This window comes from Marmota monax, unplaced genomic scaffold, assembly GCF_021218885.2.
Source record: "Marmota monax isolate L192 unplaced genomic scaffold, Marmota_monax_Labrador192_F-V1.1 WCK01_AAM20220418_F8-fsc00236, whole genome shotgun sequence".
In the NCBI taxonomy this organism is placed as follows: Eukaryota; Metazoa; Chordata; class Mammalia; order Rodentia; family Sciuridae; genus Marmota; species Marmota monax.
Window position 1 is genome coordinate 1662770 of NW_026693806.1, and position 25352 is coordinate 1688121.

The window sequence follows — 25352 nt, forward strand, 5'->3', positions numbered from 1 at the left end:
GAACCAAACAGTCAAGTGTTATTTACGTACTACCTTCAATTTTTCTGTAGTTTAAGGAGGCATTCCTACTTTCTCCTGACATTCTCGCTCTCTTCATGACAGACTTCCGTAATCAATCACGGTCCTAATTGGAATGCTCAGTATCATGGTCCAGCTAGCCACTGCCACTTGATTAGAGTTCTAAATGAGATGCAATCAAGTTATAATTAGGGGGGAAAAACTGCCTAAAACCCCAGACTAATGCCTAACACATCGGCAACATATTATTGGAAAAGACTTTCCTCTTTTAAATATTTATTTATTTGTTGACTCTGTTCTTTAGTCTACAAGTACTTAACTGAGCACTTACTACAAGCCAGGTATTGCACTGGGCATGCTGGTGGGCCAGATTAGCATGGTGTCTTCCCCAGTGAAACCAGCATTCTCATACTATCCTACATGTCCGTGAGGTTGTATGTACCAGCTGGGGAGGCTAAGACAGAAGTAAATGACAGGATAAGATAGAGGAGAGTAAATTAAAGTTGGAAAACTCAGAGAAGGAGACAAGAACCTGAGCATTCCAGGGGGGAAAGCCAGACAGAAAAAAGCAATGCCTTTAGCTGCAGTGACCAAAACGGTCTTCCTTTGCCCCAAAGCTTCAAATCAATTAATCCACACTAAATAATCTCCAAGGCCTGATTAGTTATCCTCCCTAGAGGCAACTATTTTTTTTTTTAAAGAGTGAGCGAGAGAGAGATTTTTTTTAATATTTATTTTTTTTAGTTTTTGGTGGACACAACATCTTTATTTTATTTTTATGTGGTGCTGAGAATTGAACCCAGTGCCCCAAGCATGCCAGGCAAGCATGCTACCGTTTGAGCCACATCCCCAGCCCAAGGGGCAACTAATTTTTACAGATTCCTCCATCCATCTCTATGTTTGTTATCTCGTTCCTTTATTTAGGCAACATTTACTGAGCACCTACTACATGTCACATAATAGATATTTGCGCTGAATTCCAAATGCGAGTGACAAGAACTCCTATCTTCAAAGGGTTCCTGGCAGGGTCCTGGGAGCTGGGCAGGAACAGGGGACACTGACTGAGAAGCAAATAAGGACAAGACAGAGCAATGAGAGGTAACAGTGCCACGGAGGGTGGATGATCATCTTGGGCTGCACTGGGAAAACTGCAGAGAGTGGAGGAAAGTAGTGGAATTTTCTGTGATGACAGGCAGAGGGAGTGTCCTGCAGAGCAAGGCAGACAGACTGGAGGAAGAGTCTGGGGAGCAGAGCAGGAATCAGCAGCTTTGGAACACTGAGGCAAGACGGTGAGGCTGGGAAGATTTTTTAAAGACGTTAGCTACGGGCATCGTGAAGTCCCTAGGATGGGGTTGCAGGGATGGGCAGCAGAGTGGAAGAGATGTTGGCCAACCTGAGGTTTTCCTCCCACCACTGAAGTCAGAGCACCCGGATGTCCCCCTCGCCTGCACATGGACGTGCCCCTATTAATCCTGCACTGGTCTCTCTGGAGCTGATCCCCGCCCCCCCCCCCCCAGCCCTTTGTCTGAAAGGAAACTGAACATGACCTTTGCAAGAAGACAGTACACACTTAAAAAAAGAAAAGGAAAAGGAAAAGAAAAAGACTGCATTGAAGAGTACTCTCTCAGTCGGTGGTATGAAAAGTTTTAACTTTAACCCTGAGCCAACAGACTTCCGCAGCACCAGAACACAGGTGCCTTCAAGACCCTTGATGGTTAGAAGCTCCCAGGTGTGTACTTGTGTAGAACTCGCCTCTTTATTGCTGTGAGGAGTTGCACTTGACCTTGAGCAGGGTTATCTTCAAGTCTTTTGAAGACTCTTTGGGGCTGTGGCTATTGAAAACTCTGTTTCTACACCTTTCTGTTTGTGAGCACAGGGACCCGCTCAAACTAACTCAGGCTGCAATGAGAGTTTGTTGTAAGGATGTCGTTTGTGCCTGCTTTGTTTGCCCCTCCTTTTGGGGACTGACTTTGTTTCTTTTTGGTCCATGGATGTGGCTAAGAAATGCCAAATACTCACTCTACCATTTCCTCTTCCTTGGCATGCAGAGCGGTTCCGTTTTCCTGCCTCTCCTGTGATTACGCCTGGTCCCTTTAACTTAATTCAGGCCAATGGGATGCAAATAGAGGTGACATAAGGACTCGTCCTTAAAACTTTCCTTCATGAGCGTCTCTGAATCTGCTATACCCTCCTGGCAGCCACGTGTCCATGTGGCATGAGAAATACACTTTACAGTGTTAAGCCCACAAGATCTGCAGTCTTTCTATTGTGGTATGTGGTGTTAATTTCCCTAATACTACCCAGGAGAAAACCTGGTTTTCCCCAGCTAGCAGGGTTTTATTTCCTCTGTTTGAGAGATCAGCCCCCACTGAAACCTTAATCTCACTTCTACTTTCCTAGGAGAGTGTGTCTGGTAGGTCTTCCATTAAATGAAGGCAGAGCATGGGTCACACTGCAAATGATATGGTCTCTTTCTCAGGAAGCATGTGGACTGAGGAGGGTGAGCGGATTAGCTCTTAGAAAGCAGAACATACACTCTACCTCGTGTGGTCCTGATAAACAACCAGATAAAGAATGTCTGCTTAGAATCTTTTGCATGTATTTCCCAGGAACATTCATCAAGGCAGATCCCCAACGAGCATCTCTAGAAGGTCCTCAGCTCCACTGTGCCAATACTGGGCTCTGCAGCTGAGATGCAAGTCGAGTTCCAAAGGATCACGTCTCTGAGAAGGGCCTTCACCCCATCACAGGACCTCTGTTGTGGTTGACAAAGAAGTGTTCACCTCCGGAGGGTCAAGATGGGACTTGAATTGTGAGGCCACGGGTCATTTTCCACAAACCACTGAACAGCTGTCAGATGTTCACGAATTTGACTTGGTACCACCCAGGAGCTGGATTTTGTAGACAAAAAGTGAAATGTTTCCAAGTTCATGACACAACTGGTTACACCCTCTGTTTCTCATACAGGAGGTTCCTCTTCTGAGGGAGTGTGAGGACTTGCCACCATGATGTCCTTAGTCACTGGGGTAGATGTGACCCCTGCATATCTCTTCAATGCTGTTCCTTAAAGGTCTCCTGCCCCTGGGGCTGTGATGCTTTGCAAGGCAAATGAGTTCTTCCAGGGTCACTCTCCACCACCCCACACCACTGACAGCTGTCTTCAGAGACAGACAGGTCAGATTTGCATGGGGCTTATTTACATATAAAGAATCTTTCAAAACATTTTTTAGTTGGGGACTGACTTTCTTTCTTTTTGGTCTATTTTTTAGTTGTTGATGGACCTTTATTTTATTCATTTATTTATATGCGATGCTGAGAATCAAACCCAGTATCTCACAGATGTGAGCCAAGTGCTCTACCACTGAGCCACAACCCCAATCCCCATATCAGAACTTTTCCAGCTCTGTGCACTAAATGCCAACCACAGAGAGCACGAGGAGAGTGAGTAAGAGTTTAAAAACAACAGTTTGGAAAACAGAACTTTACTTAAGGGAAACAATGGAACCTTCACTGGGAGGCCAAGGACCAGGTGATAATACAAGGGGGATCTCATGGGAACACATGAGAGATGCATGGTGGATGAACACCTTGCTATTTCTGCATCCAAGATATATCTTGACGATATCCAGTCTCCGTCTCCATGGCTCACCTTTTAAGTCCTCCTTGGCTACTACAAGAACCCCTTGACTCATCTCCCTATTTCACCTTGCCCATTTCCAGGCTATCCTCACTAGCAGTTACAGTCATTTACTTAAAGTTGGAGCATGTGTCTCCATTGGCTAAAGCACTCTCAAGGCTGGGAGTGAAGCCCTGTCCTTACTGTGGTCTTGGAGGGACTGACCCTGATTTGCCAGTCCATCTTCATTTTTTCCCATTCTTTTTCATTAGTTACCTGACTTCACTGGTTGTTTTAGCCAGCTTTTTCATTGCTTTGACCAAAAGACAACATAAAGGAGGAAGAGTTTATTTGGGGCTCATGGTTTCAGAGATAATGTCTATAGATGGTGACTCCATTGCTCTGAGCCAGGGTCAAGGTAGAACAACATGGTGGAACATCATGGCGGAACAGTGTGACAGAGGGAAGCAGCTCAGGACATGGCCACCTGGAAGCACAAAGAGCTCCGTTCACCAGGGACAAAATATAAACCCCCAATGCATATCCCTAGTGACCTATCTTCTCCATCTACACCCTACCCTACAGTTACCACCCAGTTAGTCCCTACCAGTGGATTAATGCAGGATTAGATGAAGGCTCTCATTACCCATTCATTTCACCTCTAAACTTCCTTTCATGGTCTCACACATGAGCTTTTGGGGGACAATGTACATTTAAGCCATAACACTGGTTTCCCTTCAGTGGCTTGGAGTCTCCAAGGGCTTTCCCTCTGCTGGCTTGCAGCACATGCTAGGTTTCATCTTGTGGTTGGATCTTTAAGCTTTCACATTGCATCATCAGTGAGGTCATCAAACACTCTGTTTAAAAAGAATCCCCTTCTCCCCTTCATCTCCATCACTACTTGTATCCTTCACGACACACACCCTATTTGTACACAAATTCATGCAACAATTTTCTTGTTACCCCTTGAAGGTTCAAGGGATAGATACAAGTGCCACCAGGGCAAGACCAGAGTTGTTTCCTTTGCTGATGAACTTCCCAGTGCCCAGAATAGTTCTCGGTGCTCAAAAATATTAGCTGATCAAATTAATGATTTACCTTCAGCATGGAGTACCTTGGAAAAAGTGGCCTTCTCTCCAAGTCTCCATTTCCTTTTTTGTCCTGGGGATAAGAATGGTGGGCCCCTCTTAACCTTCGTAGGAGCATGGAGAGAGTTCTTGACTGGTACCTGTCACGTAGCAGGTGCTCAAAAAGTTAGTTGTTATTATTAGTAATAATATGAATACTATTATCATTGTTATTATTTAGGTCCATTTAGGCATGACCCCAAGTCCTTCTTGGAGAAGAGTGCATGGCCCTCTCTTACAATGTGTGTGTGCATGTGTGTGTGTGTGTTGTGTGTGTGCATGTATGTGTGTGAGAAAGAGAGAAAGAGAGAATGAGCGATCATGGCGGCACATAACCCCAGCCTTCTGTTCTATTGGTGTGATAACAGACAGCATTTTACCACGAAGAGTGGCTGCTGTTTCTCTAACGGCAGTCACACACTTAATGCTTCAATTTCCACATTTTATTTTATATGTAATTTAAAGCCCATGGTGCCTTAATTGTAAAATAGGCCTTATTAAAATAATAGCTTGAAAACCAGTGGGGCTCCCTGTGCCAAGCAATGAGGGTTTTTAGCTTAACGGCTGTTTACTAGGATTTAAAAAGAGACACAACCCAAATAAAGCTGTGAAGACATTTCCAGAGTGAGTGATGGGCCGAGGACCAGCTGATAATTAAGCCCCCCCACCCCCACCCTTCAGCCCCACACAAATTTTTTTTGTTTTCTTTTGGTGCTGTCTGGAGCTTTCCTTAGAAATCCAAAGCGCACTCTTTACTGCTTTTATGATTGATGAGGCAGTGAGGATACTTCAGTACGAGTAAGCAACGCGGGGCTTTGATTGATGATGCTGGTGGGGCTCCCAGAAGACCAAAGAGAATATCGCTGTTAGGAGGGAGCTGCAGAGCTGAGAGAGGGGCCGCCGCCCCAGGACTGTGTGGTTCAGGACCCATCCACGGGGTGGGCAGGATCTTGAATGCAGCCCTAAGCCAACCTCTCCTCCCCAAAGGCCAGAAGCCAGTGGAGAGGGGACTGAGTGACATTTTCCACTGAATTCACAAAACCAGCACTGGCCACAGTTAGCATCCAGGGAAATCTCAGAGGATGAAACGCACAGGAACTGGTAGGAGTCTCAGGTTCCATCAGAGTCACGATGGTTTTTTTTTTTTTTTTCCAATACGATTCTTCTTAGTAATAGGTAAAGAAATTTTATAAGGTGATGAAAATAACAGCTTGTATTCACAGAGTGCTGACTTTCCATGGGCTTACAGTGCAAAAAAAAAAAAGATGTATATATATATATATATATATATATATATATATATATATATATATTTGGTACCATGGATTATTTATTTATTTATTTATTTAGAGACAGGGTCTCAATCAGTTGCTTAAGGCCTCCCTAAGTTGCTGAGGCTGGCTTTGAACTTGTGATCCTTCTGCCTCAGCCTCCGGAGCTCCTGGGATGATAGGCACACACCAGGGACCTCGGCTGAATTCTCATATTAACCATGAAGGGGTGGATGTCAATATTCTCCTTATTTTTTTGGTTGTGGAAACCTGGATTCAGATTTTAAAGCCACAATTCAGACAGCTCTTGAGCTATGAAGCCTGTACTCACTGCCCCAATGCCCAAACCTGTGCTGTATGCCCCTTGGCAATTCTAGGCTCCTGAGAAGAGAGCCCTGGGACACGTGGGGAGAAGTTCATGCAGCTTTTGTAACACCTGGGTTCTAGGTCTTGCCTAGGTTGTGGGAACTTGGGTGAGATTCTTATTTCTCTGTGCAGCAGTATCCTTAAATAAGACGTCAGGTATGCCTACTTACTTCACATCATTTTTATAAGGATCATATATATTCACATTCACAAATGTTCTTCACAAATAAGAACCCCAGTGGATTGTCCATACTGAAAATACTTTCAAGTGAATCCCTATAGAAGAACATGAACAAAGAGCCATGCAAATCAAAGTTCCTGATTCCAAAGAAACCCAGTACCATCGCTAACTCAAAGTGTGTAACTTTGGATCAGTAATATAATCTTTCTAAATCTCAATCTTCTGCCCTGTGAAATCGGCTAATTCCCGTCTCTCAGCACTGCCACGAGAATTCCATGGTATTATACCCGCAGAGCGGCTTCACCCCTGCCTGCCACCTGGGCCCAAAATGTTAGTTGCTGTTGTCACATCTTTCATTTCTTTCCCTCTGAGTCACAGTCCACTCCTCATTACCCACTTGGGTGGAACTGTGCCTGCCTTTCACGTTGTCTGCCTGGACCTTTGTGGCATTATAGACTGAAAAAGGAAATGCAAGTCAAAGAGCGCCCTGAGGCTGGAACACTGCGGTTTTGAAAGTCAATACACCCCTTGCCTGTCGATAGCAGGGCTCTCAGCTTCTCCAGGGAGCGCCCATAGCACATTGCTGAGTTTTGCAAGCCCTGAGCACAAAAGCTCCATGGTGATGGTCAAAGTGCTACCCAGAGGAAGGGCTATATTGCTACTGGGACAGAGAGGGACAGAGTACCTACAGCACCCTGGCAGGCTGGGGTTTCAGAAGAAGGCAAGCCAAGCTTACCTGCACACTCCCACACCCCGAGTGGCTGGCCCCGAAGGCAGCAATGATGTCAGGATGCTGGGTTCAGATTCAGGCTCTGATAGGGTCTGTGTATTCCCAGATGATTTATTCATTCTTTTTTTGTGAAAAAAAAAAGATATTAAAAATATATGTAAAAAGTCTGCAGCAGCAAGCTCTAAACAAATGTTAGACATTGTGTTTGTTAAGATGGACCAAGCTATGCTCCAGTAATAAACAAGCCACCTCAGTGAACTAGCACAATGGGGTTATTTTCTCCTTCATGCCAGAGGAGGGATTTCTCTGCTATGCGGCAAATTTGGAGTCTGGGAAATTTCCGTCTTCTGACATCACCATGTGAGCCAACCTGTGGCTTTCATGTTCACCAAAGCAGAGACAGAGGAGGCAAAGGAGGAGCCACAGCTTGTCTTCCCTTGGCACAGGTGTGCCTGGGAACCCTCCTGCTCACAGCCCATGAGTCAGAGCTAATTCTAGCACCCAAATCCCAGTGCAGGGGAAGATTCTGTTAGGCAAATTGACTGGTCACAATGTTGTGAAAGCATTAAATGATAGTGTATATGGAGGCTTAGCACCAGGCCCGGTGTGAACCTAGTAACTGGTTTCTACTTACTCAGCCTGCCTGACTAGATTCAGGCAATTCTGACTTAGATCAAATCCCTGGTCATTCCAGATCTTGGGCTGTGGTGGGTCCCGGATGATCTTAGTAGCCAAGTGTGTCTTTCATCATTACCAGTGTTTCCCTGCCTTTCTGCACCCCATTTCCATATTCTAATGTTCTCAGGTAGGCCCCCAGTTTATCAATACTCCTCATCAAAGCATTCTACCAAATAACTGTCCCAAGGTTACATGATAATTTATTTGTTCAGGTGCACTCATGGTATTGACTATAATATAGCACTGATTTTTTTCTGGGAAGAACCTGTCACTGAATGCCAGAACATGGGCCAGGCACTGATACACACAATGACCCCAGAGGTCAGCCAGCCTAAGCTGTGATTTTGGGATAAGCAAACAAATTCAGCGAGGTTCAAGAACTGCCTCATGCTGCACAGCCTGAGTGTGGGCAGACTCAGTTCAGGATGGCTCCCTACCAGGAGGCCTTCCAACTCTTCCTTTGAAGACTCTGTAATTGACTTCTGTCTGTTCTCTGTAAGTCATCACACCCATTGTGAGCTTTCTCCTAAGCCTTATTTGGGTCTTCTTCCCTCTAAGATCTAAACTTGATTCATGAATTAATTCAAGCTAAATCTCTGCAGAAGACAATGGTTTAATGTGCTGCTCCTGTCTGGGACTTTCAGGGGCTAGAGATGCATTGTCCCAGCTCAGAATCTGCTAACTACCAACAGTGACTGCCAAGCCAAGCAGCCACTATCGATGCCACCTTAAGGCAGGGATATATATTCAGAAGTGTCCCCAAATCATAGCACATAAGTAAAAAATATTTCAATCCTAACAAAAGGTCTGATGGTGGCAATATTCAAAAGGTAAAGAATCTAATTGAGTTTTCTGAACCCAGGAGTCTTACTCTCTAAATGGGGATCCAGGAATAACAAACAGGGCAATCACAGGAATTTCCTCAAACAAATTTTTAGTTTTTAACCTTTTTAGTTTCCATTCCTCAAATATATATGTTTCTGGCAAGTATTTTAGCAATACAATTTGAGCATTCCTAACCCAAAAGTTCAAAATCCAAAATTTCAAAATCCAAAAATTTCTGAGCATTGTTAAGATGCTACAAGGGGAAAACTTCACCCTTGACCTCATGTGATGGGTCACAGTCAAAACGAAGCTGCACTGAGAATATTTCATAAAATCACCTTCAGGCCACGTGTGTAAATTGTGTAAGAAACACCAATTATGTTTGTGTTAGAATTGGGTACCAATTATGTTTGTGTTAGAATTGGGTCCCATTTTTAAGGAATTCATTCTGTGTGTGGAAATATTCTAAAATCTTGAAAAAAAAAAGAAAAAGAAAAATTGAAAGACTTCTGGCCCCAAGCATTTTGGGTAAGGTTATTCCTCCCCTATTATCTATAATCCTCACAACTGGCACATGATGTCAGGACCCATTATGTCCTTAGGTGAGACACAGGTTCGGCTCCTGCTGTGGCCCACACCACACCACAAGTGTCAGAATTGGACACTGAACTTTTGCCACAATTCACTGTCTCTCACACTATCATATAACAACAGGATGTCACAGAGTGGCTTGACCTTAAAATTATCGAAGAAGTGGGTTTCCTCATGGAATTCCCCTGGGTCCTGGCAGATTAATATGGCACTTCAGAGGCTAATGGAAGGACAAGATGGTTGAAGCCAGTCAGGCAGGAGTCTATGTTCCCAATCTGCTTCTACCCAGAAAATGCACTTTTATATTCTCTATCCTGGATTTTCTTATAACTCTTTATTTTAAAACTACATTCAGTTGTATATGGCAGAAAGAAAGAGAAAAAGAAAGAGAGAAAGAAAGAAAGAAAGAAAGAGAAATCGAAACCATTTTTTGTATGATTAGTTTATTTTTGTTCAATGGCCTCAATTTGGGCACTGAATGTAAGTCCCAGGAGGTGAACTGATTTGTCCAAACAAAGGGTTATATAGATGGCAGATGTGGTTTGGGTTAGAGGATTGGCAAATTTTTTTTCAAAGGGCGAGATAACACCAATTTGGGGCTGTGAGGACCATGTAAATTCTGTAAATTCTGTCACAACTGTTCAGCTCCACGTGGTAGTGAGAAAACAGCCGTGGAGAACATGCAAACCTATGAGCATGGCTGTGTTCCAACAAGCTTTATTTATAAATCAGGCCAAGGGCTGGGGTTTGTGGACCCCTGGTTTAGGACAAAGGATTCTCGACTCTTTGTTCAGCACTTCTTCTACAGAAGCAGAGCTGTGGGCCAGTGAATTGTGTAGCCCTGTTAACTTTCTTATGTAGAAGGAAAGCAGAAGACCAATTTGGAAAGTCCTGGAGGATTTGATAAAACAGGCGTGGGCAGCAAGAGGATGGAGCTTACACATTAGGATGGTGAGGGGCAGAGTTTTCAGGATGAGGAATGAAATGGAATAACATAAAAGTGACTTGAAGAAAGGAACCTTCTCTGATAGTGACATTAATGTTCCTTGAGGAGTGTGACTAACTTGACTCTGCACCTGTGTTGAAATAATTAGTCATAAAACATTATAAAAGTACTAAATGCTACTGACTTGTATACTTTTTAAACTTCATATGTGAATTTCCTCTCAATAAAAAAATTTAAATACATCAATAATTAAATACAAAAAAAAAACCCTAAAAATGATATGGCATGGTTCTTTCTATGTAGGGGACATTTCTCTTGCTTCTTTTGGATCCCAGAACTGCTGAAGTTTCCCTTGAATAAATCAGTAAATTGTCATCACTGCCAGGTGGCAGTGTGTTATGAATTTTTTTCCGCTTCAGTGTCACATATCTCTGATCTTGATTCTTAGCTTTTTTTATTTTTGGACCTAAGTTTTCCTATTCAGGTTATCTTGTGTACCATTCAGGGTTGATGTGATCATTAAATTAGATTCTGATATTAACTATCCTGTTCTACTCAAGCTGCTGTAAGAAAACACCAGAAACTGGGTGGTTTAAAGAACAGACATTGATTTCTCTCAGTGTGGGAGGTCGAATAGTCCAAGATCAAGGTGGTGGCTGATTTAGTACCTGGTGGGGCCTCCTTTCTGGCTTATTGACAGCTCTCTTCTCACATGGGCTTTCCTCAGTGCATGTTTGTGGGGAAAGCAAGAGGTGTCTGTCTTCCTATAAGAGCGCCGATCCCATTGTGAGGGCTTCACCTAATATTAGGGTTTTACCTAATATTAATCAGAACTCCTCCTTCAAGTCTCAACTAAGAGGTAACTTCTTCAAAAATTTATTCCTAATCTAAAAATTCAACCTAATCTAAACCAAGTTTCCTCCTGAAGTCCATACCTTCCAGGACCATTACACAGGGACAAGGGCTTCCATATAGGAATCTGGAGGGGACACAAACATTCACCCCACAAGAAACACTTCACCACTAGGAAGTGCTCATCAATGTAGTCTTTGGTATCTTCATTTGTGAGAAACCCATGACTTTTACTCCTTTACCTGTTTTCTCATTGTCCGCTCTTATTTGTTTTCCTTTGTTGTGTGACAAATTTTACATGTAAAACCTAGTAACTTAAAAAAAAATGAACATTTATTATCTCATGAACTCTACAGGTCAGGAATTCAAGGATTTAGCAGGGTGGCTTTGGTTGAGGAACCCTAATTAGGTTTCCATTAGAATATGGACAATGGCCACAGTCATCTGAAGACTTGACTGCTGGGCCTGCTTCCAATATGTTCACTCACATGGCTGTTGGAAGGAGGCCTTGGTTCCTCACCAAGTGGACAGCTTCCTCATTTGGCTTTCCCCCAGAGCAAGTGAGGAAAGAGAAAGTGTGCAGACCCCATCCCCAAGTTAAATATTGTCATTTTATCTTATTCTGATTGTTAAGAACACATTACTAAATCAAATCCACACTCATGGAGAGGTATTACTTGAGAGTATGATATTTAGGAGGTGGAATCATTGGGTGCCATCTTGAAGGCTGTAACCCTTGTGCCTTCTCTTGAGTTCTAGGGACACCGTGATGAGCTAGAGGGCTATCTAACTTAGATTCTAGCAGGATATAGACATTTACCAAATTATTATGTCCCCTAAAAAGTAACAACTAACCAAGAAAAGACAATGAAGGAAAAGACACAGAAGGTTATGAGAGGCATTTAACTGGCAGTTGGCTCAGGAGAAAGTAGAGGAGACAGGAATGCATTTTTGAAGAAGTTACCTTTTAGGAGGAGTGCTGATTAATATTAGGTAAAAAATGAAGTGGTTAGCTCAAGTTGTTAAACATAGGAGTTTCCATATTGATCAGGCATTCTATCAGTGGAGAGGTACCCAAGAAAAAAAAATATACGTCCACACAAAAACTTTTACATGAATGTCCATAGCAACATTATTCTTAATAGCCATAAAGTATAAACAAGTCAAATGCCCATCAACTTATGAATGGATGAATAAAATGTGGTGTATTCATACAATGGAATATTACCTGATAATTAAAAACAATAACATGATAAAATATAGATGAACCTTGAAAACATTATGGTAAGTAAAAAGCCAGGAAAAAAAATACCACACATTGTACAATTTCATCTGTATGAAATGTCCACAGTAGGGGACAGAATTGGGCCAGAAAGTTGATTTGGGTGATTACTTAGGACAATGGGCAGAAGAGAAGTGGGGAAAAATGAGGAGTGACCACTGATGGATAAAGAGATTATTCTTGAGGTGACAAAAATGATTCGAGGTAGATTGTGGTATTTGCACAAAAACACAGAATATGCCCCGAAACCACTGAATTGTACACACTGAATGGGTGGATTGTGTGGCATGAGAATTATTTCTCAATAAATAGGTTAAAAAAAAGATGGGTGGAAAGACACTAAAAAACTGAGGAGCCAGTTGATCTTAGGGACCAGAGCCTGTTGGCCTCAGTGACCCAGTGAAAGATGTGGGTCTTTATCATTAGGGCGATTGGAAGCCACAGAAGGCTTTGAACCTGGGAGTGACTGATCATGTTTGAAAATCTCAAATTTAATATAATAAGTTCCCATCACATTAAAACTAATATTTAAATTATGAGCTGGTTGACAGAGCAGAGTACTGGAAATCTTATATTAAAATTATTTCCCCCACTTGGAATGAAATGCTTGAACCCTATGTACTGGGCGTGGCCAGCATGGTTGGGCATGCTTTGTTCACCCTCTTGTGTCCTAAGTGGTTCCATATTGGTCAATGGGGGAAGAAGCTGGACATGGCCATCTCCAGGTGTCAAAACCATGTTCCCATGTTGCAGAGTCCTCGGGATTCTGGGCTTCAACTGAACTCTTCATCCTTCTCCAGATGGCAAAGGGAAGGAAATATCTGGTAAAATGTTAATTCCACCTCATTTAATGCCGCTTACATAGGTGTGGTGTAGTTGAAGCCTCCACAGGAAAAGCTGATTTCAAGTTCTGGCACAATGATTAGCTGATTCACAAAAGATGTGAGTCTCCATTTCTTCCCTGCACATCTGTCCTGTCTGCTTTTAATTTGGAAGCAACAGTTTTAATTTAGCGGCAGGACTGTAAACTCTGTTTCTGTGAACACAGAATGACATACTTTGTGGAACGGAGGCCACTGGCCAAGATCTGACTCTGAAGTAATTGATGGCTAGTGACTAGCTGCGAAACGCTCCAGTGTGAACACTTTCCATGGCAAAACCCTGTCGCATCAGCTAGATTGCAAGCAAGCCTCGCTGGGCCGCTGCCCATCCAAATACAGCCCGTGTCTTGAACCACAGTCCCTGGAGCCTCCAGTCCATTCTAAACATGGAAGGCCTTTCCAACCCACAGCTCCCCTCTGTCCCCCCTTCATCTGGAGGCTGTGGCCCAATGCACAGGAGTTCCTCATCTTTGGAAGTCAACCATATCAGGAAGGAGCTTTCAGAATGAGGGCTTGTTTTGTTCTGGTGGAAAGGACACTCTTTTCATCACATTTAAACACCAATTTTTAAAAATCTCACTCATATCCAATATTTTGTGTGTGAGAGGGAGGAAGAACAGGCCCAGAATTACATCACCCCTGTGGTTTAAGAAATCTTTTTCATAATATGTAGATTGGTTTTGGGGGTGTGGGATTTTTGAGGGGAGAAAGGGGAAACTGGGGTAAAGCAAGAGAGGGACAGACATCTAAGGGAGAAAAATAAATCCTCCTCCAAGCAAGAAGGAGTGGAGAAGCAAAGGGAATGAAGTAGATAGAATGTCCATGAGACTGGAATCTTCTAGAAACAGAGATGGGGGTACAGAATCCCATGATTCTTTCTCTTTTTTAACTGATAAATTGCACTTAAATCCATCTGTCTTGGATCACCATTGAATCCCTTATCCTCGTCATGGTGCCCAGCTCAGAGTAGGTTTTAATACATATTTTTAAATATATCAGTGAGGAAATGAGTAATCGTTGAGTGCTTGCTATGTTCCCAGCGCTGCTGTAGGTCACAGGGCATGGGAAACGCAACCCATGGAATTTATGGGGACTCTCGTGTAGAATAATAGCAAGGGGCACAGGCCTTTCGGTTAGCAGTCCCGGGTCTGGGTTTCAGGCCTGGCTCTGTCCCTCACCAGTTGCGCAGTCTCCTGGAGAATTGCCTAATTCTCAGTTTCCTCAAATTGAAGTGTAAACAATACTAGGACCCATCTCAGGAGCTGTTGGGAGGATTAATTAAGGTAAAGGGTGAAAGGTTCTTAGAAAAGTGCCCAGAACAGAGAGAATGCTCCACACTGGTGACTACTGTTAAATTATTCAGAAGTGGCACGCCATTACCTTACGCAACAATTCTTGTGGTGGGTCTCCCCACGATGTCCTTGAACCTTCACCTCTGTTTTACATACAGTCAGTTGCCAATTGCTTCCTCCAGCCATTCCGAGGCCAACATGACACACTCCTGTTGGTTTGATGTAAGTGTGAAGAGTCCTGTTGTCCTGAAACTCATGTGTGTTTGTGAAAATCATCTCTCCATGTAGGACAGGGGCACGTGGCTTCAGCACAGACAAGAGAACATCCCAGATGGTTTGCAGAGTATTTTGGGTTTTGCCAAACATGTTTTCCCCTAAGTTAAAAATCCCTGCATATTTTAAGTGAAATATAATCCACATGTTCCTGGTCAAGTAATTCTTGGAGAAGGAAGTGGGAAAGAAGAGGGGTAAACCCCAACATCTACTCTTGGATAGCACCAGCTGAGGGGTGTGGATCACATGTGGTCTAATGAGAGGGGCCATGGACCAAGAGGAGAGGATGTGAGCTCTCCTGATTCTCCCTTCCCACCCTGACTCACTCACCCAGGCACTCTGTTTATGGAGTCTAGGCACTGTGACTTGTGTTGAAAGGGAAAATGTCCTGAGCAAAATAATGCTAGGGATCAGTAAAGGCCCCCATAATGGCCCATAGAGTGGGATGTGTGTTCTCTGGTCACAATTCGTCAACTATGCAGCTCAGGAAAGCACCATAAGCAATATGCAAACCAAAGGGACAGGGTTGTGTTCCAATAAAACTTTATTTACAGAATTTTTTTAAAAAGACAGTGGTGTCAAATCGGGCCTATAGGCACAGTTTGCTGATTCCTAGATTGGATTACGTCAAAAAGATCAAACCACCTTAGATAAACACTCAGAGAGTAGATAACTAGCTGCTAACTAATGAAGAGACTGGTCCTGACTGAGCATACATAAGAACCAGTAGCAAGAGGTATTGTGGGTGACCTTGTAGTTGCACCTTTAAGGAAGAAGCAGATTCAAACCCAAGTGCCATTATTTATTAGCTCTATGATTTAAGTCAAATTATTGAATCTCTGCAAGTCTCAGCTTGTTCATCTTTAAAATGAGTACACTAGTATTTTAATCTAACAATACTATAATAGCATTAATGAACATCAATAATTGGCAATGTTTAATCTCTGGATTAAGTGAGACTCTGTATAAAACTCTTATGCAGTTTCTGGAATCCAGTATATAGCTTGTCTTCACAGTAAAGAAAGCACAGATTTTGTGGTGGGTGGTCCTGGGATTGAGGCTTTGCCTCTTAACTGCCTAAACCAGGGCTCAGCAAACCTTTCCCATAAAAGACCAATGGCAAATAATTTAGACTTTGTAAGCCACATATGGTCTCTGATATGGTGCTTTCAAATTTACAACCCTTTATAAATATAAAAATCATTCTATCATTTTTAGTTTATAAGCTGTACAAAGCCAGCCTATGGCCTGCACTTGGCCGAGGGCTACAGTGTGCTGACCTCTGCTCGAGACCTCTGCTCTATTCAGTAGGAAAAGAAAGCAAGGCACATACTGAATTTAATATGCTCCAGTAGTCTCATTATAAAATGTAAAAACAAACAAAAAAACAGGCAAAGTTAATTCTGATAGTATAGTTCTTTAACATATTCAAAATATTAACATTTTGCTGGGAGCCATTAGCCAAGTAGGTATGACAATTTCCTTGCCAGCGTACCCCATGTTGCAGTGACATTGAATGTACGTGACCTTGCTCAAGGACCAAGGCAGATTAGGGTGTTCCCGGTTTTAAGATAATCTTGTTTAGGGCGTTCCCAGTTTAGGTTCCAGGTTTAAGGTTTAAGATTATTCCTGCTGGGAATAGGGCGTATCCTGCTGCCTGAGTTCCCCTTGAGTTCTCACGGGATTCAGACAGTATATTTTGGAGATAGAAGCCCAGTGGAGGTGAATTTGGGAGAGAAGGTGGATTTGGGCAGAGAACGTGGATTTCCCCAGAACGTGATTGTAGACGGCTGGTGTGAGTTCGGGAATAAAGAGTTGCTGTTTGAATCTACAAGCTGTGTGGTGGCTCGTGATTTTGTGCCCAGCCAGACTGCGGCAACATTTCAATAAGCAATTAATATTAAAATGCATTCATAAACGATTTTGCATTCTTTCTTCTTTTCTCTTTCTGTACCAAACCTTTGAACTCCTGTGTGAATTTGACACTGAAAGCATATCACACATACTCAAAGCCCCGTGTGGCTTGGGGCTATGGTGATGGACAGGGCAGCTCTAAATCTCAGTAATTATTTTTAAAAGGAGCACAACTATAGACCTTATCTTTTTAGGGTCTTTGGGATGATTTAAGGAGATAATGAGTGTGTGGTGCTGAGTGAACAGCCTGTTAATTACTCGTTGATCACTGCTACTAAGAATCGCCATGAATTGTAATAACATTAATGGTCATTGGGGACTGGGAGATGGGGACAGTCTGTATCTCTTTCCTATTTCTGGATAAAATAATTCTCAGTCCTGGTGATCAGAAACCTTTCTGATACCCCAGAGCTTGCTTCCTTTATCATTTCTCTCAAGGTCCCCAATAGATGCTCTTGCTGTTTGGAAATCAGAACTTTCCTAAGATCTGGGACACAGGTAGGAGGCTTGGGGATGAAATGTGGATCTTACGGAAGGAGCGTCAGCCCACAGCCTCTCTGGGACACTGTGAGAGTGAACGTTCCCTACGCTTTTGAGCACTTCACCCACAGCTGCTGCTCCTGGAGGGACTCCTGCTCTGTCTCCCTCTAGCCGCTGCTGTTCCTTGCTTGATTCTCTTTCCCCCATTTCGTCACCCCATCAGCATTCCCTACAGATTTGCAGGAGGAGGAGGCCCAGAGGTTTGCAGGGGAAGGTCCTGGAGAAGGTTGAGAAGTGTCCCATGAGAGCCAGAGACTCCAGGGCTGATCCCTGGCCCCAGAAAAGCTGAGTGTGCTGGATGTCCTCATCTGACCTAATCTCTTAGATAGTCAAAAGCTGGGCCATCCAGTTAGTGATTATCAGATGAGGATGCAGGACTGAGTGCTAGTAGAAGAGGATCAGTTATCCTATGCCAAAGAGCAGCCCAGGATTCTGGGGATAGTCAAATCAGATAGATGAAAACAGCAAAAATTCTTTCTGCTTGAGATTGTCCAGCATAACTCCCTTAAAGAGTTGGTTTGCATATCTTGGGGTCAAATGCTACCATACATTCATGGAAACCTGCCCTCAGCAAAAAATTCCCTCTCTGGGTATTTTAAGGAACAAAGTCTTTCAGAATCCATACCAGCTGTGTGACCTTGGGCTACTCACTTAACCTCACTGAGCCCTGGTTTTCTCACCTTCAAATGGGAATAACCACATACTCCTGGGGTGTGGATATAGGTTTAGTTTCCAAGAGGATAAGTGGAGACATACAACCTTTACTGGGAAACAGCAGAGAAGACAAATGAACCCTCCTTGATGCATGATTTATTCAGGCAAGAGCAGCATCTTCAAGGAAACCATCAGGTCTCCAGGTACCACGTTTTGCTGCTCCTCCTGGGAAGTCACATAGCACTTAAGCAAGGTAGTGGTACTAATCCCCAGAACATGGGAGCATGTCCCGGTCTTTGTGAGACCCTTTGGCCCTGTTATTTGAAATTGAATGCAGCCACATCAATGTTTATAGCAGCTCAATTCACAATAGCTAAACTATAGAACTAATCTAGGTGTCCTTCAATAGATGAATGGATAAAGAAAATGTGGTATATATAGTCAATGGAATATTACTCAGCTTTAAAGAATGAAATTATGGCATTTGCTAGTAAATGGATGGAGTTGGAGAATATCATGCTAAGAAAAATAAGCCAATCCCCAAAACCAAAGGCCGATTATTTTCTCTAATATGCAGATACTAATTCACAACAAGGCGGGCAGGACACTAGAGAAGAAGAGAGTTACCTTAGATTAGGTAGAGGGAAGTGAAGAGATGGGGAGGGGAGGGGATGTGGGGATAAGAAGGATAGTAGAATGAAATATATATTATTACTTTATATATATATATATATATATATATATATATATATATATACTGCATGACCAAAGTGATTTTACAACATGCATCTTCAGAAAAATGAGAAATTATATCCCATCTATGCATGATATATCAAAGTGCATAAAAACATTCTACTCTCATGTATAAATAATTAAAACAAATAATTTTTTTTAAAAAAATGAAATTGAACCACTGGGGAAAGGAAGATACAAGTTGCCTGATGTTGTTACATGTGAATTCATACATGTGGTCTAACATCAAAGCAAAGGATTGGATGTGATTGGTATGAGCATCAATTTGACCTCACCAATCCTGGGAAATCTTTTTTCTATTAAAAAAGGCCCAGTATGCTATGAGAATTATAGTTACTTATATTATTATTAAAATGTGGGAGTAAATTAATATTAATGAATTGACATATTAATTCCATGCTACATTAATAGAGGAAAGACTGTGTACCTTTGAGTCAACAAAAAGCCAAATTTTGAATTAACAAGCATTATAAATAGAACTTGAGAAATGTAGAACTCTTCCCATTCCTCTCTCTCTGAAATCTCTACTCTATTCCAAGGACCAGCACATTTAGTCTGCAAACAGCCAGATGGAAATTATTTTAGGATAGCAGGCTAACTGTGTCTGATGTGACCGATCAACTTTGTCAATGTGGAGTCAAAGCCATCTTAGATGGTATGCACATTAATGGGTGTAGCTGTGTTCCAATAAAACTTTATTTACAAAAGCCATACAGCCAGATTTAGGCTATGGGGCTAGGGTTGACTAACCCTGCTCTAGTGTAACAAATTGATAGCTAAAAATATAAATAAAATCTTTATAAAATTTTGAACAAATTTATTTCCATTATCTTTACATAAGATAAACTTGTAATAATAGTGAAGGGAAAATACTGTAATAGAAGCTAGAGGAGTAAGTGAAACGCTATTTCTTCCCCACCCCCCAGGATAAAGTATGAACAGTTATAGTCTCTAGGAATAGGAGAAATAGGGACTGCATATAATTAAACAAAATAAAAGAAAAGTGGTGTTACTTGTTTAATTAAGCCATTCAACACAAATTTATTGGGAGCTTGGGACATTTCAGACATAAAAAAATATAGCTTCAGTCATCAGTGACCAGGCTACAGGACAGATGTTTGTTTTTGTTTTGTTTTGTTTGTTTTAAGATGTTCCTGGTACTTCTAAAAATCAGACCACAAAAAAATTCCTTGTCCTGCTTAGGTGAAAGATCAGAATAGCAGAGCTAATCCTGGCTTCTCATAAAGAGGGCCCTGAAGTATATTGGTGGGAGTACGTAATTAAAACAAAAATAATAAAAAATATGGTTATATTAGTGAAGTAACTGGGCATTGACACCATATGACATAATTGGCGCCTGCCTCTGGCCTCATCTGCATCCAGCATTCTGAGGCGCTTTGGTAACAGGACTGAACATCTGTTTGGAAGAGGGGCCTGGTACCCAGGCAAGAATAGGCAGAAGGGTGTGTTTCCTTAAAGTGCAATGATGTTATCAAAGTGTCACATACCTAGCTTTGTGACTGTCATTATATAAACATAGGCTTTAAGACCAGAGGGGGGGGAAATATACCAATTAAAAAAAGAAAGAAAGAAAAGCAGCTGCCAGAGACCAGCATTTGAAGTTGGGCTGAGGCTCAGTTAACGTTTCCAGGGTTGCCGTTGAACTTATATCTTAGGAATGAAGATGATCCTAGAGATGTTTTTGTTATTATTTCTCTCCTTCCTCTTCAAAACTTCCTCACTTCAAGCAAGAATTATTTATTAACAAGTGCAAATCATTACTTGGAGATTTTATTCAGCAAAACATGATGTGGAGAAATAAAAAAAAAAGAAGAAGAAGAAGAAAGAAATGAAAAAATGAGGCCCGAAGCCGCCTGGATTTCAGCACGTGTGTTCCTTGCTTTTTCTAAATTGAGCTCATCCATAAATCTTTGCAAGCAGTATTTTAAAAACCCACCAGCAAATTTTTCATGGTTCTCATTCCGACACAACTGTTTGGAAAGATTCGTCTATTCCCTTCCCTACGGAGAGAGAGGGAGAGAGAAAGAGAGAAAGGGAAAAGGAGAGAGAGAATAAAATATGGATAGAAAACACCACCAACACAAGAGATTGGCTTGGCCATGACTTCTTCACATGTGTAGTTGTTCATAGATTCACTGCTCTCTCGGGCAAGATACACTCCATCACAGTGTCCAAGCCCATTCTGAATGAGGCTGATAGACTGCAACGGTGTCCCTTTCTGAGGTTAACACGACAAACTGGATCCTTGGGGAAGGGACTCTGTTCATACCCCAGTCAATGCTGGCACTTATTTATTTTACTGTTAAAAAAAGTTTAGAAGATGTGAAGGAGATTCCAGGGCCAATTCTGTCCATCAATGGGATTGACAGGAGATGTTAACATGGTAGCCAGAGTTCCACTGTGCTTCCATATTCCTTGTGATTCTTTATAGGGGTTGCTTAAAGATGGTGAGGGATGAGAAAGAGCATCATAGAAATGTCAGCTATCTAAAAGAGATACAAAGTAGGCCTTAGCCTATGTGTTTCACCCGCCAGTGTATGTATTCCTACACGTTGATTGTGTTCCCATAATATGCATAACTCTTGTCAAGTTCATATATCCCTTGACTATTATTTCCTTAACATTTTTTAAAAAATGGTTCTTCCCACATTGAAAAATGTGCACAGATGTGAAACTATATATTACTGCTCTTAATGGAAAAGCATTTCTGCTTGTCATTGAAGAGATCATCACAAAAATACATGAGTGAAGACAACTAAAAACCATGCTCCGAGGGCTGGGGTTGTAGCTCAGTGGTAGAGTGCTTGCCTTGCATGTGTGAGGCTCTGGGTTCAATCCTCAGCACCACGTAAAAATAAAGATACTGTGTCCATCTATAGCTAAAAAATATTTTTTTAAAAAAATGCTCCTAAAATCTAGTCCCATACATTTGCCAGATCAAGGCTCTGTGCCTAGTCCAGCTCTCTCAAAGGTAAGGAGCTCAGAGGTGTGATGAGGTGCTGGGGGCTAGATGCCACCAAACAAAGACTTACTTCTTGGGGGACTCAGAAAGAGAGATGGAGGACTGATAAGGGAACATTTTCTCACCATAGAGTTTAATACCATTTAATGTCCCTTTCTGAAAGTGGAACTCAGAACACTGAAGAGTGTCTCAATTTAAGGACCAACCTGCTAGTAGAATCATGTTTGTCAATGTCTTCTTAGACTGCAGAAAGTGCTTTTACACACAGTGTTCTCTTTGGTCCTCATGACAACTGTGGACCATAGTTTTCACTTTTATTGTACTGGAACTAAAAGAAAAAAAAATAGATGCTGGAAATATAACTCAGTGGTAGAACACTTGCCTGGTGAGTGTGAGGCCTTGAGTTCTATTCTCAGAATGCCAATAAATAAATAAGAGGAAAAATAAGATATTTTCAGCTCACATAGCAAGCCAATGAGAAAGCTTTCTAGAAGTTTAGGATTTTTTTTCATTTTAAAAAATGCATTTTGAATTTTATTGATAAATTCTCCACTATATTTTGCACAGTTTATTTTTAAAAAAAAAATCATCTTTTTCCTTCTAGTAAGAGACAAATACGTAGTCTCCTATATTCTCCAATGGAAAGGGTGTGATGCCCCCCCACATCCTTCCATATCAACATTTGCACAGCAGTGGAAATAGAAAAATGAGCAGCTACTAACCTATTTGAGAGTGCACTATGTAGTCCTTTGGATCCCTTGTGCCCACTGGTTTCCAAAGGCAACTTTAACAGAAGGTAGAGTTACTGATCTATGTACCATGGGAAATTAGCTATTGCCCCTGAGAAAGGCTGAAACATATGGAACCTTGGTGCATAATATATATTTAGAACAATCATCTGATTGCAGAGCAGAGTTTTGTAAAGTCCCCAAAGTCTCTAAGCTTTGATTCACATTGTTTGTCTATTGCAATGGTAACGCCCCCATTTGGGGCCTGAGTTGGTTTTACTTACCAGAGTGAGTACTGAATAAACTAATCGATCACCAATCCAGTTTGGTTATCTTGTATTATTAAATTAAATTCTGCCAAGTAAAATAACCAATCCTCGTTACGATGACGGCAGAATTGGAGTGCCTACAGAGCGCAGGAGATGAACCGTTAACTTGATCAGCTGTATAAACAAAGTTTCTGACCAGTGGAAAATGTTAGCCAACATCAAGGCAAGGGAAAGGCTTTGGATGAAAAAATCAGAGAAGCTGCTAATGGAATATAACATGTCCCCAGGCCCAGAGGGGAAAATAGGCAGAAAGATCCTTCCCACGGTTAGTTTAAGGATCTGTAAAAGAGATGGAGTTCCATGTGGCACTCGCCAGAAACCCAGCGGAAGGCATGCACTAGAGCGAGGCGTTTTCTCATCTGCCGGACCGGCTCCTGAGATTGTTGATTCTGAGCCTGAGTCACTGTGTTAGAAAGATCTGTTATTCATTGCTGGAGCCATATCGGATTTATCAAGACAGTACAGAATGTAATAAATATGTAATGAACATCTTTCTGAATCCTGTTATTTCAGAGCTATTTCATAAGCCATGAGGACTGTAGTAGTTCTAACAAAGATATTCATATTAGACACACCAATCTAATTCAGTTGAAAAATTCTCCAAATCCTAATGATTCTATGGAAAGTATAATATTGGAATAAGTTCTATTACTATGAAAATACCAGACCATATGCATTGAGCTTGTATATTGTTTACCATATATTTATTAATAAATTACTTATAGACAAGACTCTAAAGACTCTGTGCCCCTCATCTACAAGAATGTCACCCAATCTTGTTACGTAGTAATCATTGAATGGATGCTGTGGCTGCTGGTGTATTGAATGACAAATCTTTCCTTCACTTTCTTGTCCAAAGTACCAAATTGAGAGATAGACTGGATGTAAAGTCCTGACCACATAGTAGCTGCCAAGATGATTCTGACAGAGACATTAGTGCAGTCGGTCACCTCAATGAACAAAGGAGCATGACTCACTCTCAGCATTCTATTATTTAAATTGAAAAATGAACACCCTACTCTGGAGCTAAACCATCATTTAAAGCATTTCTATTACTCACTCAGAGTAATCTAAGTCTGTGACAAAACATTTAAAAATATTTTTAAAATAAAAAATTAAGATATTTCTGACCATCGATATTTTGTTCCCCATATGTGGGTAGCTGTTGGTCCAAATTTCTCTCCTTCATCTATTTTTCCCCCCCAGGCATTTTTACTGACAAAGTAAATGTGGCTTTTCTATCCCCTATCTACTTTTCCTCTTTATTATACAGTTTAAATTAGCTCCTTGTTTAATTTTACTAACTAGGTACTCCATAACAAAAAAGATTCTGGAAGCTAACTTAGCAAGAAATAATCCTTTTCTGCTCCAAAGAAAAGTGGAGAAGAGACAAAATTGTGTGTTCTCATGCATAAACGATTTTTGTCCTTGTAACACAAGTAAATATGCCTAATTGCATCCTGGGGATTTCTTGGATCCAAAACAAAATCGAGAGTCGCACGTGCTGAAACTTCACGGAGTTCTCTCGTTCCAGCTAGTCATGGCAGACACACACATGTGCAGATCATGAAGTCACTTGTCACAACTTCCCGTTTGATGGAGGAAATGACAGCGATCAATGGACCATCAGTAGGAAAAATACCTAGAGATCGTTCGTGGAAGTGGGGCTGCCTGTGTAGCACAGAACCCTTTCCTGAACCCACCCAAAATTCTTGCATCTTATGCTAGCATAGGGCTTCTTGAGGCAGATGCTTCCCACTGTTGGTCTCAGCCTACATCTGAACTTTAAGCAAATTCCTCTGGCTCATTCCCTAGCACTAAAAAAACCAACAATGAATCAAAACAAAACAAACAAAGAAAGAAAAAAACTCCAAAGAACAAAAATTAGAAGCTCTATTGCTATAGGAGTTTTAAACATCATTACTTTTAATTTTAATTTTTTAGCTTAAAATAGCCACCACTATCCTATCTTAGAGACCCATGAAACAAAGTAAAGTACAACATTAGTTTGGCTCCCCCTGACTCTCATTTCCTTTGACAATAAATCTGGGTGCTACCAAATCCTGCTGTGACTCTAGCTTGGCATTCACTCTGACTGGGTGCAGATGATGTCAAACTTTCTAGAATCAGTTCCCTGAAGAGCAGGGGTGATTTTGCCCTCCAGAGAACAGTTGGCAGTGTCTGGGAACATTTTTGGTTGATCCTACTGGGGAGCAGCAGTACTGGTATCTAGCAGATAGTAGGCAAGAATGCTACCAAACATCTTATAGAGGACAGTCCCTACAACAACAACAACAACAACAAAATGACCCAGTCCTAAATGCTAATAGTGACCCTAGGTTAAGAAATTCTGTTTTGCGATATTTGAGTCAGTAGCTTTGTGAATATATTCTCAGAGTTTTGGTTACAACCATGAATGCTTCATGGGCAAAAATAATTCTTATTTTTATCTAACACGGAAGGGCTCCTTCTAAGAAAATACTACTTACAGTTCACAAACAAATCACAATTTCTTTCATCCA